Here is an 18,997-nt window from a genome sequence, read left to right as displayed (position 1 = left end):
TTTCTGATGCCAACGCTAAAAGGGATTCTTGAGCAGAGTCACAAACAACCCATTTTTCACTTGATCTCACAGTCCAAGCTTTGTGCAAATAATTTACCATATTCTTTCCCATTAGTTATTAGCAAAAATGTTGCTCAAGAAAGACAATTCTAATTGAAACAATTCTTAAATACTTACAACTTCAAGGAAATTATGATCCAAAAGAAAAAAATCAAAGCACTTGATGCTAACAGATTAAACAATTAGAGCCCAGTCAAAGCAGTCTGCTATAAAAGACCTCCAGGCAGGTCTGGTTGAAAGCTGCAAGAGATGTTCCTTTGCGGAAAAGCAAAGGGGGGGAAATACACTACATTACCCTATTTGTAAATGGTCTTATTTGCTTATATCTCCCAGAAACCACTATGGTATTCCAGGAGAAGTCGTTATGTTTAACATAGGAGAATTATTGTACATAGGAACTGAATTTTCCTAAAGGATTGCCTTAAGGAGAAACTAAGTTTTTGTGTCACTTTTGCCCCTGCTTGGTGCTACCTGAGCTAGTAAAAAAAAAAAAGAAGAAATTTTCTATGTGGTGAGATAATTCTCTAACTAAATCATTAATAATGAATCAGTGGTATTTATTGAGCGATAAGTGTGTGCAGAGCACTGTACTAAGCACTTGGGAGAGTACAAATACAGTTGCTACACATATTCCTGTCCACAGTGAGCTTACTAATCATGGGATTTTAAAATGCTAATTATATGCCAAGCACTGTACTAAGTGAAGGGGTAGAACAAGACAATCAGGTCAGACACCGTACTAAAAAGATTATTTCAGTTTTAAATTTTCTCATCCCCTCATCCCAAACAAAAGCCTTGTTCTGCCATGGGACTCCAAATACATGGTGAGTGGCTTTTATAATCAGGCATTGAAGCTTTGCTTTAGCAATGTTAAACCTAATATTTTTAAATATCATTCCATCAATTTCAGTATTTGTAATTTTCTGTTGGCATTCTTTCCAATTGTAATATTGATTAACTTGGATTTTGGCAATTATTCCACTTGGGAATGCAATTTAGCCACCGTGAGTGAGGCATCTGCAGAGGTAGCGAAGGGATCATGTCTCTACTCCCTTAAAAAAAAAACAACACTGTAAAATTATTCAAGCAAATTATAATATAAAAAAATTCTAACACTTGATTTTTGCATTACTGAATTAGCCAACGATATTTCTAGACCTTTTAGGAAAAATAACTTTATATTATTTTACTGTAAGATAAAATTGTAAATGATGATGATGATATTGGTATTTGTTAAGCGCTTACTATGTGCCAAGCATTGTTCTAAGCGCTGGGGTAGATACAGGATAATCAGATTGTCCCAATCTCCTTGGGGGTCAAGGATCATGCCTTCTAACAATACTATACTCTGCTAAACTATTTCAAAGAATAACTATTTAATAAGTGATATTGCCTGATTGATTAATATTCCTTCAAAGTTATCAGTTGATTTTAAAACTAAGACCTATTGAGATTAGTTTTGAGGCATAGGAAGTAGAACCCAGATGTCCTAGCCCAGTTGACCTGATATTTGCTTTCTGTCTTAACTAATGAGAAATGCAAAGGAAAGTCATATGAGCCGTAAAGTTTAGTGGATTCACTCACAGCTATTTTTGATGAAAAATATATTTTCCTAGTTCCTTCTTTATTCACCAAATTATTTTTTAATGGCTTTTTAAATACCATCTTCTTGCCCCCTTCCACACCCCTCCACAATCTTTATGAAGGAAATTATTGAAGGTTTCTGTTTTTAAGTCAATTCACTTTTAAATAAGAAAGGAAATTATGTATTTTCCTAATGATGAGAACCAAAATTAGCATTAAAATATTTGTAGCTGTCAAATGAGACTATATCAATTATTCCTAATGCTCAAATGTACTGCTTGCTTCATTCTCAATAGACTGAGAAGTAATAGTAACAAAAAATACAGAAAGCAGTTAAATGAAGTTGCCCAAACAAAAACTACAGTTTAATCAGTATGAAGTACTTAATATGAAATCATTTTTTTAAATCAGCACACCATTTTTATTTCTTTGATAAAACAAAAAAATTATAATTTAGAAAATGTCACTAAAAATAGGTCATAGGTGGTACAAATTCTACCACATAATATTATAATATATCTTACCACTATTTATTAGCCATTCAGTTAATAATTCTGCCTCTTACCAGACTGCATTAACTTTATTAAAAAGAATATTTTTAACTCGGATGACTACATCCTAATTATTCCAAAACAAGTAGCAATGAAACCATGACTGTAAATAATCCAGATGCATTAAGATGTAAAAGTCATTAACAAGTTAATAAAGAAGTAATAATAAATACAATGTTACTATTTACATCACTTTCATTTTATGAGTAGAGGCAAGGAGTCAGAATGAACAAACTCTCTAACTCAAAGCTTTGTAGTATAAAAAGAAGATAAACTATAGACTTGCTTCAACTCTATTCTTACAGGCTTTCATCTTTAAACACTTTTCCTTTTGGATGGCTGAATAGGTGGCATTTATATTTCATATTTTAAAAATATATTTCAAAACCACCTTTTTGAATGAATTTAAACTGATTAAAATTCCACCTGGTAAAACAGCATCATGTAGGAACTTTTTTTTTTACCCTTTGACAAGAAGTAAGAGAGAAATGTACAATGTTCCATTTCTTACTGATGTCACCTTTGCCTTGACTTTTGAAATGTAAAGAAGGAAGAGAGTAAAATCAATCTGGTTAAATAACCAGTTATTCAATGCCAGAGAAATTGTGACTACAACCATTCACCCTACCTAGACAAGTAGGACAGAATCGCCTTTTGGCCCTGGCACAGTGTGGTATAGTGGATAGAGCACCGGCCTGGGAGTCAGAAGGTCATGAGTTCTAATTCTGGCTCTGCCGTTTGCTATGTGACCTTGGGTACGTCACTTCACTACTCTGTGCCTCAGTTTCCTCATCTGTAGAATGGGGATGGAAAATATGAGCCCCACGTGAGGCAGGGACTGCTTCCAACCTGATATGTTTGTATCCAGCCCAGAGCTTAGTACAGTGCCTGGCAACATAGTAAGTGCTTAACAACTACCATTATTATTACTTATTGATGGGAATGAGCACTATTCTGAGGATGAGAAGCTCTGGCCTGGAGTCCCAGATCTGCCAGTTCCTGAGTGCAGAGCCAACTAAGGCATTTCTCAGCAATTACAAACCCAGCTAGAATCATGAAAAATAGTGAATCATTAAAAATAGCTGGTTAACATGGAGAGTGATTCAAGGTAGATCCCAAGGCAACTAGCTGCCCACCAGATGATGGTTCATTCATTCATTCAATAGTATTTATTGAGCGCTTACTATGTGCAGAGCACTGTACTCAGCGCTTGGAATGAACAAGTCGGCAACAGATAGAGACAGTCCCTGCTGTTTGACGGGCTTACAGTCTAGGCTGCATCACATAATATCACATTAAAATACATTTCCAAACAACCTTTTTGAATGAATTTAAACTGATTAAAATACCACCTAGTAAAACAGCATCATGTAGGAACTTTTTTTTACCCTTTGACAAGAAGAGAGAAATGTACAGTGTTCCATTTTTTACTGATGTCACCTTTGCCTTGACTTTTGAAATGTAAAGAAGGAAGAGAGTAAAATCAATCTGGTTAAATATCAGTTATTCAATGTTGCATCACATCACATCACATGTTGGCCATAATGGGTCCAAAGCCTGCATAGACTTTTGAGTTGGCTTGCCTACTTTCTTATTGCACTCCACATTTCAAGCAGGAGCATCACTAGCAGGGAAGACAGAGAGCATTAGTGGTACTGACAAGCCACTGACAATATAATCAATTCCTCCATACTGCTTTTCAGGCCCTATTTATCAGTTATCCTCTATCATCATCACAGTCTCTTCTAATTAGTTTATGATCAAAACAATAAATACCATATGATGAGTAATCAAAACATAGATTTTTGCTTTAAATGCTCTCTGGAGAGGAACAGTCAACTGCTACTTCAAGTAAGAACATAACTTTCATTGTGGTAGAATGAGAAGCTATAAGCTTTTAATACCTAACAAAGTACAAGGCAACACAGAGAACTTCTTGCATATAATTATCAGGAGTTGTGATATTCCTTGCTTTCCTAAAATCACACCGTGGACATTATTGATATCTATGTCAATGATGTCTTATAGACCTCATATTTTATTGTTTAAAAGGATCCTTATTCGCTCGAATGAGAGCAAAAATCTTGTTGCCACGTCCTTGGATTTGTTCAGAATGGAACCTCTGGATTTCAAATTTTCTCTCACTCTGCTAATTCTGAGATAAGAATGTGTTCCTCAAATTCTTGCTATTGAGTAAATAGGCCTCTTGAGAGAGAAATATTAGGACCTATTGTATCAAGAAAGAACTAAAAGCATTTCACTGAGTGTTTTTTGGTCCCTCAAAGTTAAATTTGAATAGGTGAGCCCCATGATAAAATTGTGATATGTTCCTTGAAAATAAGAATACACCATTAAGTGTTGTACCATGGGGTATGCTTTTTTAGAGAAATATATTATAAATGGGTATCCATTCCAAATCTCTGGGAAAATTCTGAATAACTCCTTCATGTGTCATACACTATTTTATTAAGCATCACTAAACTACTGTTTAATCTTTATAAACTAATTCAAAGTAAAATGACATAACATTAACTAAATGACAAATCATTATGATGATCAATTTTATAGAAGGCTTCAAAAGCACTGGCTTGTTCTACAGGCTGTGGTAATAGTTTTTCAAGTTTACTGAAGAAATTGCCCAACTGAGATAGGACAAGAGCCTTCTTCATGGTTCATAAAGAACTTCGAAGCAGTCCAAAGCCTGCCAAACATCTCACATCTTTGAACTCCTCTCTTCATCGGCGATTTGTTCTTTAATCATATTTATAAATTCATCTGAAAATGGCTGCAACACTTTTAAATTCCAAAATCTTAGCAGGCAAAGAGGAAACAAGAATTTCATCTGTTCTGACATATTAAATATTATGCCAAATATTAAATATTTGATTGGATGGCAAAGGGGTCAAACAATAAAGGCTTTATCTTGGAATAAGACATCCAAACATTGCCATTGTATCTCTGTCGTACATATCATGGGTTGACCTGGGATACAGCTGCTTTTCTAGGTTGATTCATTTGTCTCTTGTCATCTTGAAGCAGTGTGGCTTAGTGGAAAAAGCACGGGCTTGGGAGTCAAAAGACATGGATTTGAAACCTGGCTCCACCACTTGTCTGCAGTGTGACCTTGGGCAAGCCACTTAATGTCTCTGTGCCTCAGTTCGGTCACCTGTAGAATGGGGATTAAGACTGTGAGCCCCACGTGGGACAACCTGATTACCTTGAATCCACCCCAGTGCTTAGAACATTGTTTTGCACATAGTAAGTGCTTAAGAAATACCATTAGTATTATTATTATTACCTGTTGTTTCAGCATTCTACTGTCACTCATTCTCTTCTCATATCCCATGCAACATAACTGCATTAAGGTGATCATAACTTCAAAATCAAGAGACTGGGAACATTTCAGAATTTAACTGTTCGTGATCTTCATCTTCAAATACGGCACATTTAGTTATAGGAAGACACCAACTCGAGTATCCAAATGACACTAGTAAGGAGAAATTCTTATCTTGAAATTTCCCAAATGATACTAACAGACTATTACCTTCCCTTCCTTTTTGTCAGGAATTCATTTACCTCCCAGTACAGCTCATCATATCATTTGGAAATGTCCTGATTAATCAATACTGTCTTGACCTGATTGTTTTAAATTGGTATAACTTAACACATCTGTATTTTTTACCAAGCTATACATAAATTGAGTGAATGGTTATGGAAGTGCCTTGGACCAGTCATAATCTGAGCCACTAATCAAAGAAATCACTTCTCATTAAGCCTCAGGAAACTGAGACAATAACCGACTCTGAGGAAAAAAACAAAAAAAAAAAAAAACAAGGAATGTCATGAGTTGGCTTTACTTTGATAGCCATCAAAAAATATATATAGTTTTCATTTTTAAATCCATAGGGATGTTTAATCCCATTAGAATGATAGAAGCTGTTGATTTTTGGCAGGATCAATCTTGGAAACAGTAATAATAATAGTAATAATAATGGTATTTGTTAAGAGCCTTCTATGTGTGAAACACTGTTCTAAGTAAGCACTAAAACAACTTGAGAAACTATTACTCCCAGATTCAAGAGGAGACAAATGAAACTCATTCTCTTTCTTGCATTCTCCTGAGTGAAAACTCTTTCAGAAATGATAAGGACCTGACCTATGCTCAGAATGACAAGATATCGCTGACCTGGGAACACTATATTAACTGATAAAAATGATGCAATGATCTGTTTGTGAGCCAGAAGTAAAGGGATTTTTTTTTCATTTATTTCATTCTAAAATATGAGGACAATTGATTTCCTCAGAAACCACATAAATTCAATTAACAAGGGATTAAGATATCAGTAAGGAATCTAATTAAGTCAGAGAAATCTCTAAATATGTATTGTGCAGTATGTTCTCTTTTATACATGTGTTAAAATATTTCATAGTATAAGCCAAGTAAAAACAATTAATGAATGTGATAAACGAAGAAATCAAAAAGCTAGAGGGGAACATATATCTTTGCAGACTAGACTAAATGCATTGTGCAGCTGTTTCTCTTTCTATGTTGCTATAGTGTGACAACCTGGTATTCTCTAAGATTAGGTACCAAAGAAGAAAAAATAGTGCAAGCTTCCTTATATCAACTGGAAGGATGCTTTCAGCTTGACTTGGAAAGAGTAACTCTATTGATTGTTCTCTACACAAGTGAAGGTATCAAATCCAGTTTCTAGGCTTTTTTTTTCTTTTGGACAGCTAATCACTGATCTATTTGAAGAGGAACCCTACTAATTAGTTCATACCTTCCACTATGCAGTTCTCAAGGATGTCAAGCCTCAGGGAAAGTGAAGAAAGAAAAAAATCTGTACTTTAACTTGACATATAATTGGAAAGAGTTTGCAATCCAAACACCACAGTTTAAAACTGACAGACACATATACAATATATCTATTCCCTTGGAAGAATAGTCATAATGGCAATCACAGAGGTAACATTTATATAATACTATGTCACTCAAGGACACATTTTACCAAGTATTTAAATGCAAAGGGAACTTAGATGTTAGAATTATTTAATGTTTACCATACCCTATCCCACAATGAGAAGTTAGTGTTACTTGTTTTGTGGACAGCTCTTTCAGTCCCCCCAAGGTTTAGAGGAACTTACTCAACATCACTGAGACCTGGCATTCTCTTGATGACACTGTGTTTTCTGTCACTTTCTCCAGAGGTCTCACTTGCCCTCGATCTTCTCAACTGATGGGAAAAGGTGATGCATTTCCCCAGTCGTGTTGTGTCTGGACTGCTTTGCCACCATAACTCTCCTCCCAGAGTATACATCACCTGCTCCTGACAGCCACTCCAGTATTCGAGAAGTATTAGAGAAGCATTAGAGAAGAAGCGTGGCTCAGTCAAAAGAGCATGGGCTTGGGAGTCAGAGGTCATGGATTCGAATCCTGGTTCTGCCACTTATCAGCTGTGTAACTGTGGGCAAGTCACTTAACTTCTCTGTGCCTCAGTTAACTCATCTGTAAAATGATCTGTGAGCCTCACATGGGACAACCTGATTACCCTGTATCTACCCCCCAGCAATTACAACAGTGCTCTGAGCATAGTAAGTGCTTAACAAATATCAACATTATTATTATTATTATTATTATTAGCTGTTTCTGCCCACATGCTCCAGGCCTCTCCTCTGTACCATCTGCTTCCCAGAAACATCCTCATTCATGCTGTTGATTTTGCAGATCTGGGACTTCTTCCTTCCTCTTGCTACTTAAGTGTTTCCTGCTAATTCCACTCCCACTTCAGTTTTGTATCTACATAGATACAACCAGAAGCTTATAATACCAAGACATTGAATATAGCAAACTGTTTCCCTGCCTCTCCAATTTAGAAATACTATTTTATGACAACATCCCAACTTGCCATCTCATCCATTATCCCTCCACCCTCTCCAAATCTGTCTTCCACCTCTGCAAAACTCATATCTCGGGGAAACGTTCCACCTATATTAAACTTGTCCCTTTCCTGGCTTCACTAACAACCTTCTTATCCTGATATGAAAAGTTCCCTGTTTTCAATAAGGGCATCTCTACAATTTTCTTATCTTTCCCCCTGGAGTGCAAACTCAGTGACGGCAGGGATTGCATCTACCAACTTTACTCTCCCAAATGTTTAGCATAGTGGTCTGCACACAGTAATAATAATAGTATTTGTTAAGTGCTTATTTTGTGCCAAATATTATACTAAATTATGGGGTACATATGAGATCATAAGATTGGACATGGTCCCTGTCCCAAATGAGCCTCAGTCTAAGAATTCTATAAATATCATTGATTGATTCAATATGGCTCAACTGCGAACAACTTATTAACCAGACCAAATCCTTGTCTGCTTCCAGCCTTGCTATACTTGCTCAGTGGAATAAGCTTGGCTAAAGTCCAAAAACCACACTTCCCTCTGCCACTATGTATTTATCCCCTCATGTTGCCTTCTACCTTCCCATCTGTATAACAACAATATTTTCCTCCTCTATAGACTCTTTCTCACTGCCCTGTCAACCATACCAAACATTTTTAACTGCCTCCTGAAAATAGTGGCTCCATTTTCTTCCTCTTTAATGCTGATCCATTTCAATTAATGGCTTTTATTGAGTGCTTACTGTGTGCACTGTGTGTACTTTGAGGAAACAAAACAAAAGGGTTGGTAGACACAACCAATGACTTTAAGGATCTTACAGTTTATATATAGAGAGAATGAAATTAAAATAAATTATGGATAAGCAGAATAGTAGAGTAAAAGAATATAAGGATAGAGTATATGTGTTGTAGGACTGGGACATCAAAAGGTTAAGGCAAGTGCATAGATGTCACAAAGAGAAGGGCAGGTAGGAGAATTTCATTCATTCATTCAATCATGTTTATTGAGTGCTTACTGTGTGCAGAGCACTGTACTAAGTGCTTGGAAAGTACAATTAAGCAATAAAGAGAGACAATACTTGCCCACAATAATAACAATAATAATAATAATAAAATTATGGTGTTTGTTAAGCACTTACTATGTACCAAACATTGATCTAAGTACTAGGGTAGATACAAAGTAATCAGGTTGGACAAAGTCACAGGCTCACACTCTGAATCCCCATTGGACAGATGAGGTAATTGAGACACAGAGAAGTTAAGTGACTTGCCCAAGGTCACACAGCAGACAAGTGGCAGAGCCGGGATTAGAACCCACAACCTCTGACTCCTAAGCCCGTGTTCTTGTCACTAGCAAGAGCAATTTTGGGGGGTAGGTGGGAGACAGATATCAATACAAGTAAACAGGCATCAATATAAATAGAATTATAGATATATACATATATACATGAGTGCTGTGGGGCAGGGAGGGGGGGAAGAGAAATGGGAGCAAGTCATGGTGATGTTGAAGAGAGTGGGAAGGCCTCTTAGAGGAGTTACACCTTCAGTAGGGCTTTGATGGGGCGAAGAGTCAAATGTCGAAGAGAATGTCTGGTGGAATTGAGGAGGGAAGGTCTTTGAGGCCAGAGGTAGAACTTGGGTCAGAGATCGGCAGAGAGATAGGAGAAATCAAGACCAATGAGAAGGTTAGCACCAGAGGATCAGAGTAGGCAGGCTGGGCTGTAGAAGCAGATAAGGGAGGTGAGGTAAGAAGGGGCAAGGTGATGGAGAGCTTTAAAGTCAACAGTGAGGATTTTTTGTTTGATAGGTGGATAGGCAACCACTAGAGATTTTTGAGGAGGAGGGGTGACATGCCCTGACCATTTCTGCGTAATGGAGTGACATATGGACTGAAATGAGAAGAGGCAGGAAGTTCGGGGTATCAGAAAGAAGACTGATGCACTAATCCAGTCGGGATAAGGATGAGTGATTGTACTAATGTGGTAGCGGTTTGGATGGAGAGGAAAGGGTGGATCTTGTGATGTTGTGAAGGTGAAACCGACAGGATTTGGTGATGGATTGGATATGTGGGTTGATGAAAGAGCAGGGTCGAGGATGACATCAAGGTTATGGGCTGTTGAGATGGGAAGGATGGTTGTGCGAAATGAGTATTTAATCAAGGAAGAACAGATTAAGTTTAAACCTTGGGTATATTGGTGCAACAAATGATCTGCCAAATCACAATTCCTTTGACCTTACATAATGGATACAGCACAGGCCTGGGAGTCAGAAGGTCAGGGTTTCTAATCCAAGCTCGGCCACTTGTCTGCTGTGTGACCTTGGGCAAGTAGCTTAACTTTCCTGGGGCTCAGTTACCTCATCTGTAAAATGGGGATTGAGACTGTGAGCCCCATATGGGCCAGGAATTGTGTCGAACCTGATTTACTTGTGTCCACCCCAGTGCTTAGTACAGTGCCTGGCATATAACATGCACTTAACAGATACTACAATCATTATTATTACCAATATAGCCACTGCTTGGGTCATCAAAGTGTTTAGAACAGTGCCTGGCACATAATAAGTCCTTAACAAATGCCATCATCATAAAGAGAGTGTACTTATCCAAACAGCCACCTCAAAGCAGCCTGTACAGGTGAGTCTAGATGATAAAAGGGATGCTGCCTTTTCAATTGCAGGGAATCAAAAGGCAAAAGAGATGAGCCTAAATGTCCCAGGAGCTCCTTTAAAACCCACACCACCTCAGCCTCCTCACCCTCCTGCTTACTGCACCTGATGGAAGATGCTAGTGATTAACACAAATAGGTGCTAATCACTGGTGCTTATCACTGCCCTCCTCTACTTCTTGTTCTCCTTGAGGAAACATTTATTTCAGGGCTGGGAGAAACCATTAGAAAGACAAAAAAAGTAGGCGTAATGTTTCAACTGTGGAGAGATGATAATTGATTCTGTATGTTTTTTACCCCTCCACAGTTTGTGCATGTTTATTCATTGGAGTGCCTGCTACTGAGGAATATAAAGAGGAGAAAATAAAGAGGAGAAAGTCTCCATAACCCATCTGCCTCTATCTGCTTCCAGCCCTTGCCCTCCAGCTGCCTACACTTTCAGAAGAGGAAAACCCAGGGTGAAGTGTGGAAGGGGAGTGTAAAGGAGAGGCATGTTAGGCAATAATAATAATAGTCATTCAGTCACAGCAGGTGTTCTCTTGATTCAGGACTCTGGCTCCATATTTCCTCAGAATAAAGACCCTGGCCCAGGCCACCACCCAATATGTCTGCCACCATTCTGGGTGGTGGTGCTGTAATGATGTCATCAAGGGTCAGATGAAGACCACTAAAAATAATAATGACAGTATTTGTTAATTACTTACTACGTGCCAGGCAGATGATAGTTACAGATAGTGACAGATGAGGTAAGTGAGGGACAGAAAAGCAAAGTGACTTGCCTTAGGTCACACAGCAGATAAGTGTCTGCTGTTATTAAGTGTCTGCTGTTATTAAGTGGTGGAGCCAGGATTAGAACCCATGTCCTCTGACTCCCAGGCCTGTATTCTATCCACTACACCATGCTGCTTGGCCCAGGGACCAACTTCTCTTCATGCAGCCCTATCTTTCACCTATATTGTGCCTTGGGTCCCATCTTCCTTTTCCTTTTCAATATCTTATTTTCATCCTTCTATCCTCTTCTACCACTACCTTCAGCTTCTCACTTTACTCTGACTCTTTTCCCTATGCTTTCTAACAAGCTCAAGTCTCTTTCAATTGAAGAGGCCATCTTTCAGTCCGAAAATATCTTCCATCTTTCTCCATCCTCCTCTTTCGCACACCTAATTAAACCTCTCGAATGGGCTATCGTCACTTGCGTTCCCCTCTTTCTTTCTGATAACTCTCTCCTCAATACCATGTAATTCGATTATTTCCATTGTCCCTTTACTGAGACAGTGTTTTCCCAATTCTTAAACCATGGCACATTTTTCATTCATTCAATAGTATTTATTGAGCGCTTACTTTGTGCAGAGCACTGTACTTAGCACTTGGAATGTATTAATTGGTAACAGATAGAGACAGTCCCTGCCCTTTGACGGGCTATTATAACCAGCTGGAATCTTCACTTTTGCCAATTACTCTCCTAATGGTACCTCACATAAAATTCTTGTTGGTGCGTGGACCATATTAAAAAAAAAATCAGCCACTGTCTCCGACCTTCTCAAAAACTTCCATAACAAACAGAAGCTCCTGCCATTAGCTTTAAGAATCAACTAGCTGTCTCCCTCCTAATTTGCCTCACTTATCTCCTACTACAACTCGACCTGCACACTTTGCTTCTCTAACACATGCCTACACACTGTACCTTAATCTCACTTGTTTCACAGCAGATTATTTGCCCAGAACCCTCCCCAACCACTAGTCTGGAAATCACTCCAGCTTTACATCCAACAGATCATCAGGCAAAGCCTTACTAAAAGCACACCTTCTCCAAGATGTTTTCAAACAATCAGTAGTATTTATTGAGTGCTTACTTTGTGGCACAGCACTACACTAAACTCGTGGGAGTTTAATTAAAATTTAAATCATTGTTATTTGTAGTAAGAATAGTACTGATAATAATACTACTAACACTAATGGTATTTATTAAAGGCTTGCTGTATGCCAAGCACTAAGCACTAGGGTTCACACAGTACATGCAGATCAGAGAATGTCCCTATCCCTATCCCAGATGGGGCTCACAATCAAAGGAAGATTAGGTGTTGAATACCCATGAATGTTATCCAGGATTATAATAATAATAATAATATATACATGATTAGGGCTAAAAAAAGCTTACGGCAGTGAAAGAATGTGGTGGTTCACTCCATTTTCAGTAATATGACAAAGTCCATAGTACCAGAATTTCCAAGAGGTGAGGCACTATTTATTTCAGAAATGGAAAAGAGGAGCAGAAAGTTCTATTTCTGTTACAGGACAATACATCTGCTAAGGCTCACCAAGTAAACAAGAAAGTCATAACACACTATTCATCTCCTGTCTTCCAGACCTGTAATAACTCCTTAGGAACATATTGGTACACTCCAAAAATGGTTTAATATTTCCTCATGGTATCTCATGCTAAACAGATCCAGGCAAAACTAGATTCAACTATAACTTTCTTATTATTACCTTCACCTTCAGTGAAAATAATAGGATTCAAATGGTGTTATAATTAAAAGATATCTTATATTCAGTTTGCATTTTTGTACAATGAGCAAAGTTTTTCTGTTTTATAGAGTACAGGTTATGTCCTTTCATAAAATGTTTTTTTTTTAATTTTTTTTCTCTTTATTGGGATTTTTAAAAATGGTTGATGGCTTTTATGGGTCCATCTTATAAGTAGTTCTTTGAGATATTCCCTGTAGGAGGAATAATTTAATAATCAGCTGGAAAGAAAGCTGCATTTGTCAGTATACTCTCTAAAGCAATTCCATAGAGTTAACAGATTGGTTTGAATGTAAGAAATGATTTATATTCTTCCCGTATATTTATTATTCCTACAAGATTATGCTATTTAGCCTTAAAATTCCTACCATTATCAGAGTGACCCAAGGAAGCCTGATCAAATATTCAGCTAATATTAAACTAAAATTCTATAAGACAAAATCATCTTTACTCATATGTTGTTGGTCAGATATTCCAGCCATAAATCCTGTTCAATAATGAAATATTGATAATAATAATGGTAATTATAATTATGGTATTTGTTATGCACTATGTGCCAGGCACTGTACTAAGCACTGGGGTAGATACAAACAAATCAGGTTGGACACAGTCCCTGTCCCACAGGGGGTTCAGTCTCAATCCCCATCTACCAGATGAGGTAACTGAGGCACAGAGAAGTGAAGTGACTTGCCCAAGGTCACACAGCACACAAGTGGCAGAGCCGGAATTACAAACCATGATTTTCTGACTCCCAAACCCAGGCTCTAACCACTATAAGTAGTACATGTCTCTTGAGAAATATAAAACATTTAGACATCCATACACAAATGAAGGATGTAGTTCTGAGACAGTTGAGTGAAGTGGCCATGAGGAGTCTACTATTCAAATATGGTATTCCCTTGTGTTATGAATATCAGTTTTTTCTCAAATTGTGTGCATTCCAAGAATCCAATTTCTGGTTCTTTCTTGAGTCTCTCTTGATATTTTTGACATCTCTCCATCAGCCTCCCACTGCCTATTTGTAGTTCTCAAGGTTTTGTTCTGGAACAGTTTATCAATCAATCATATGTTTTGATCACTTATTGTGTGCAAAACACTGTACTAAACACTTGGGAGAGTAACAGTACAACAGAGTTGGTACTCAAGTTCTGTGCTCACAGTCTTGAGGGGAAGAAAGAATCTTTTTCTCTTTGCATTCACTCCCTAGAAGAGCTCATGCCCTCTCATAGCTTAAACTACCACCTCTTTTGAATGACTACCAAATCTATTTCACTAGTCCTGTGCTCTCTTTCCTCCAATCTCAAATGCTTCCTATTTCCAGAATATCCCTAGATTGATATTTATTCATTCATTCATTCACTCATTCATTCATTATTTATTGAGTACAACTATGTGAAAAGCACTGTACTAAGCACTAAGCAACAACAGACACATTCTCTGCCCACAATGAGCTCAACGTCCAGACGGGGAGATAGACATTAATATACATGCAAATGTAAATACATAAATAAATTACAGCTATGTACAGATATATACATATGTGCCGTGGGGATGGGAGGGAAGATGAGTGAACGTGCAGTGCAAGTCAGGACAACGCAGAGGGAACTGGAGATAAGGAAAGAAGGGCTTAGTCAAGGAAGGCTTCTTGGGGGAGATATGACTTCAATAAGGCTTTGAAGTTGGGGAGAGCAATTATCTGATATGAAGAGATAGGGCATTCCAGGCCAAAGGTAGGATATGGGTGAGAATTCAGCAGAGAGATAGAAGAGATTGTGGTACCGTGAGAAGCTTTGCATTAGAGGAATGAAGTTTGCGGGCTGGGTTGTATTAGGAGAGTAGCGAGGTAAGATAGGAGGGGCAAGGCAATCAAGTGCTTTGAAGCCAGTGGTGAGGAGTTTTTGTTTGAATGCAGAGGAGGATGGGCAAACACTGGACTTTCTTGAAGAGTGGGGAACCATGGTCTGAACATTTTTGAACAAAAATTATTCAGGCAACAGAATGGAGTATGGTCAGGAATGGTGAGAGACAAGATGCCAGGAGGTCAGCATGGAGGCTGCTGATACTATAATCAAGACAGGATAAGATAAGTGCTTGCATTAAAGTGGTAGTTTGGATGGAGAGGAAAGGGTGGATTTGGATATATTTTGAAGGTAGAACTGACAGGATTTAATGATGGCTCACTGACAGCTCATTATAAGTGAAACAACTCTAATTTCCCCTTCTCCACTCTTCCACCTAATTTCCCTATCAAAGTCCTCAACACCAACATCCTCCCAATCTCTGAATCCTAAAACCTTGGGTAGTACAAATAACTCTTCCTTATTTTTCAAGCCCCCTCTCAGGATCACACCTTGAGAGTTTCCAGTCCTCTACCAGTCTCAGCTATGAAAGGGAGATCAAGCAGAGACCTGTCCATTCCATTTCTAGCTTGAGCAGTGACTAGCGAGTGGAAGGCAATATGCTACAGGTAAAAACTTACCTGTTCTGGGCAGCGGCTGAATGGGAGAGAGACAAGGGTGGAGATTCAAGTTTTCTGCATTGTAGAAGGCAATGGTAAACCACTTCTGTATTTTACCAAGAAAACTCTATGGATACACATTACCAGAATGCTTGCAGATGGAGTTGGGGCATTTTGAGAGAGAGTGTTTTGGGAGAGATATGTCTATGGAGTCACTATGGATCAGAAACAACTTACAACCTAAGACAAGACAATCTTTCAGTCACCATATTCAGCCACTGCCCAACATGTCCTTTACAAGATTTCATGGACCTGAGCATTCCTCTTTATTCTGGGTGCTTCTTTTATTCTCATGTGAATACTGCATCAGACTCCACTGGTCTCTTGGCCTCCAGCCTCTTCCCTCTCCAATTCACACTTCTCTCTGCTACCTACGTGATTTTTCTAAAATGTTGTTCTGTTTCCACACTCCTCAAAAATCTAAGTGATTACCCATTTCTTTATGCTTGGAGTAAAAACTCCTAAACATTGTCTTTAAGACACATGATCAATTCTATCCCTAATACTTATCCACTCTCTTCAGCTACACCCCATTTTGAATTCTATGTTCCTCTCTAGATGAGAAGTAACATCACCCAGTGGAAAGAAAATGAGCTGAGAAGTCAGCAGACCTGGGTTATAATACCAGGGTTTCTGCCACCTTCCTCCTGTGTGACCTTGGGCAAACATTAACTTCTATATGCCTTATTTAACTCATCTGTAAAATGGAGATTAAATCCTCCTTCCTTCAAATTAGACTGTGAGTCACATGTCGGGCAGGGACTGCATCCAATCTGATTCTGTGACTTCTACTATAGTGCCTATACTATATATATATATATATATATATATACACTATAGCACATAGTAATCGCTTAACAAGCCACTAAAAACAAAACAAAAAACTTACTCATTGTGCTTCATCCTCAATGCTCATGCTGCAAAACTCTTCCTCACACCATCTCCCATGCTTAACAATAATGTTGGTATTTGTTAAGTGCTTACTATGTGCAGAGCACTGTTCTAAGCGCTGGAGTAGACACAGGGTCATCAGGTTGTCCCACATGGGGCTCACAGTCTTAATCCCCATTTTACAGATGAGGTAACTGAGGCACAGACAAGTGAAGTGACTTGCCCACGGTCACACAGCTGACAAGTGGCAGAGCTTAGAACTCCCTCTTTCCACTCTCACAATTTTCAAAACCCTTTTAAATTTGCATCTTCCTGTTTACTTTCAATTTTCTGGCTTATATTTACTATAGTGCTCTCCATAGACTACACACTAAATAAATACCAATGATTGACTGATTGCCTGCTCAACAGTTCAGTACCACCAAAGTATTTAAAGACTTCAAACCTCCCATAGCATCTTTGACTACATATGATATACTCTGTTACTTAAGCTCCAACTCATGTACAGATTTCCTCTTCTTCTTACATGATTAGGGTTTTAAAAAGTTTATAGTAATAATAATGATAATAATAATAATAATAATAATGTTGGTATTTGTTAGGCCCTTATTATGATCTTCTTCCCTCCAAAGCCTGGTGCTCTCCCAGACTTCCCTTTCACCGTGGATGGTACGACCATCCTTCCCGTCCCTCAGGCCCTCAATCTCAATGTCATCTTTGACTCGTCTCTCTCGTTCACCCCACACATCCTATCCGTTACCAAGACCTGCCGGTTTCACCTTTACAATATCGCCAAGATCCGACCTTTCCTCTCCACCCAAACGGCTACCTTACTGCTATGGGCTCTTATTATATCCCGGCTAGACTACTGTGTCAGCCTTCTCTCTGACCTCCCTTCCTCCTCTCTCGCCCCGCTCCAGTCCATTCTTCACTCCGCTGCCCGACTCATCTTCCTGCAGAAATGATGTGGGCATGTCACTCCCCTTCTTAAACACCTCCAGTGGTTGCCTATCAACCTCCGCTTCAAACAAAAACTCCTCACTCTAGGTTTCAAGGCTCTCCGTCACCTCACTCCTTCCTACCTCTCCTCCCTTCTCTCTTTCTACTGCCCACCCCGCACGCTCTGCTCCTCTGCCACCCACCTCCTCAATGACCCTTGGTCTCGCCTATCCCGCCATTGACCCCTGGGCCACGTCCTCTCGCAGTCCTGGAATGCCCTCCCTCCTCATCTCAGACAATCTAAATACCTTCCCCTCTTCAAATCCCTACTTAAAACTCACCTCCTCCAACAGGCCTTCCCAGACTGAGCTCCCCCCTTTTTCCCTCTGATCCCTCTACCCCCCCTTCACCTCTGCACAGCTAAACCCTCTTCTCCCCCCTTTCCCTCTCCTCCTCCCTCTCTCCCATCCCACCCCCTCAGCACTGTACTCCTCTGCTCGACTGTATATATCTTTACCACCATATTTATTTTGTTTATTTTGTTTAATGAGATGTACATCACCCTGATTCTATTTAGTTGCCATTGTTTTTATGAGATGTTCTTCCCCTTGACTCTATTTATTGCTATTGTTCTCGTCTGCCTGTCTCCCCCGAATAGATTGTAAGCCCGTCAAATGTCAGGGACTGTCTCTATCTGTTGCCGACTTGTACATTCCAAGCGCTTAGTACAGTGCTCTGCACATAGTAAGCGCTCAATAAATACTATTGAATGAATGAATGAATGAATGCAGAGCACTGCTCTAAGCGCTGGGGTAGATACAGGGTAATCCAGTTGTCCCATGTGAGGCTCACAGTCAATCCCCATTTTACAGATGAGATAACTGAGGCACAGAGAAGTTAAGTGACTTGTCCACAGTGGCACAGCTGACAAGTGGCAGAGCCGAAATTCAAACCCATAACCTCTGACTCCCAAACCCATGCTCTTTTCCACTGAGCCACGCTGCTTTATGGCAATGAAAGAATGTTGTGGCTCACTCCATTTTCGAGAGTACACAACACTGTGGACCACCCCTTCTCCTGGAAATGTTATCCAACCTTGGCTTCACTGACCTCTCCTGGTTCTCCTCATCTCTCTGGCAGTTCATTCTCAGTCTCCTTCATGGGCTCCTCCTCTGCCTCCCACCTCCAAGCTCTGGGGGTCCCTCAAGGTTCAGTTCTGCACCCTCTTCTATTCCATCTACATTTGCCTCCACAGCTTCAACTACCACTTCTATAAGAATGTTACCCAAAAAACATCTCCAGCCCTGATTTCTCTCCCTCTCTGCAATCTTTCATTTCCTCTTGTCTTCAAGACATCTCTACT

The sequence above is a fragment of the Ornithorhynchus anatinus genome, chromosome 1 (genome assembly GCF_004115215.2).
Source record: "Ornithorhynchus anatinus isolate Pmale09 chromosome 1, mOrnAna1.pri.v4, whole genome shotgun sequence".
Taxonomy (NCBI): domain Eukaryota; kingdom Metazoa; phylum Chordata; class Mammalia; order Monotremata; family Ornithorhynchidae; genus Ornithorhynchus; species Ornithorhynchus anatinus.
The sequence above is the reverse complement of the archived record's forward strand: the minus strand, read 5'-3'. Positions refer to the sequence as shown.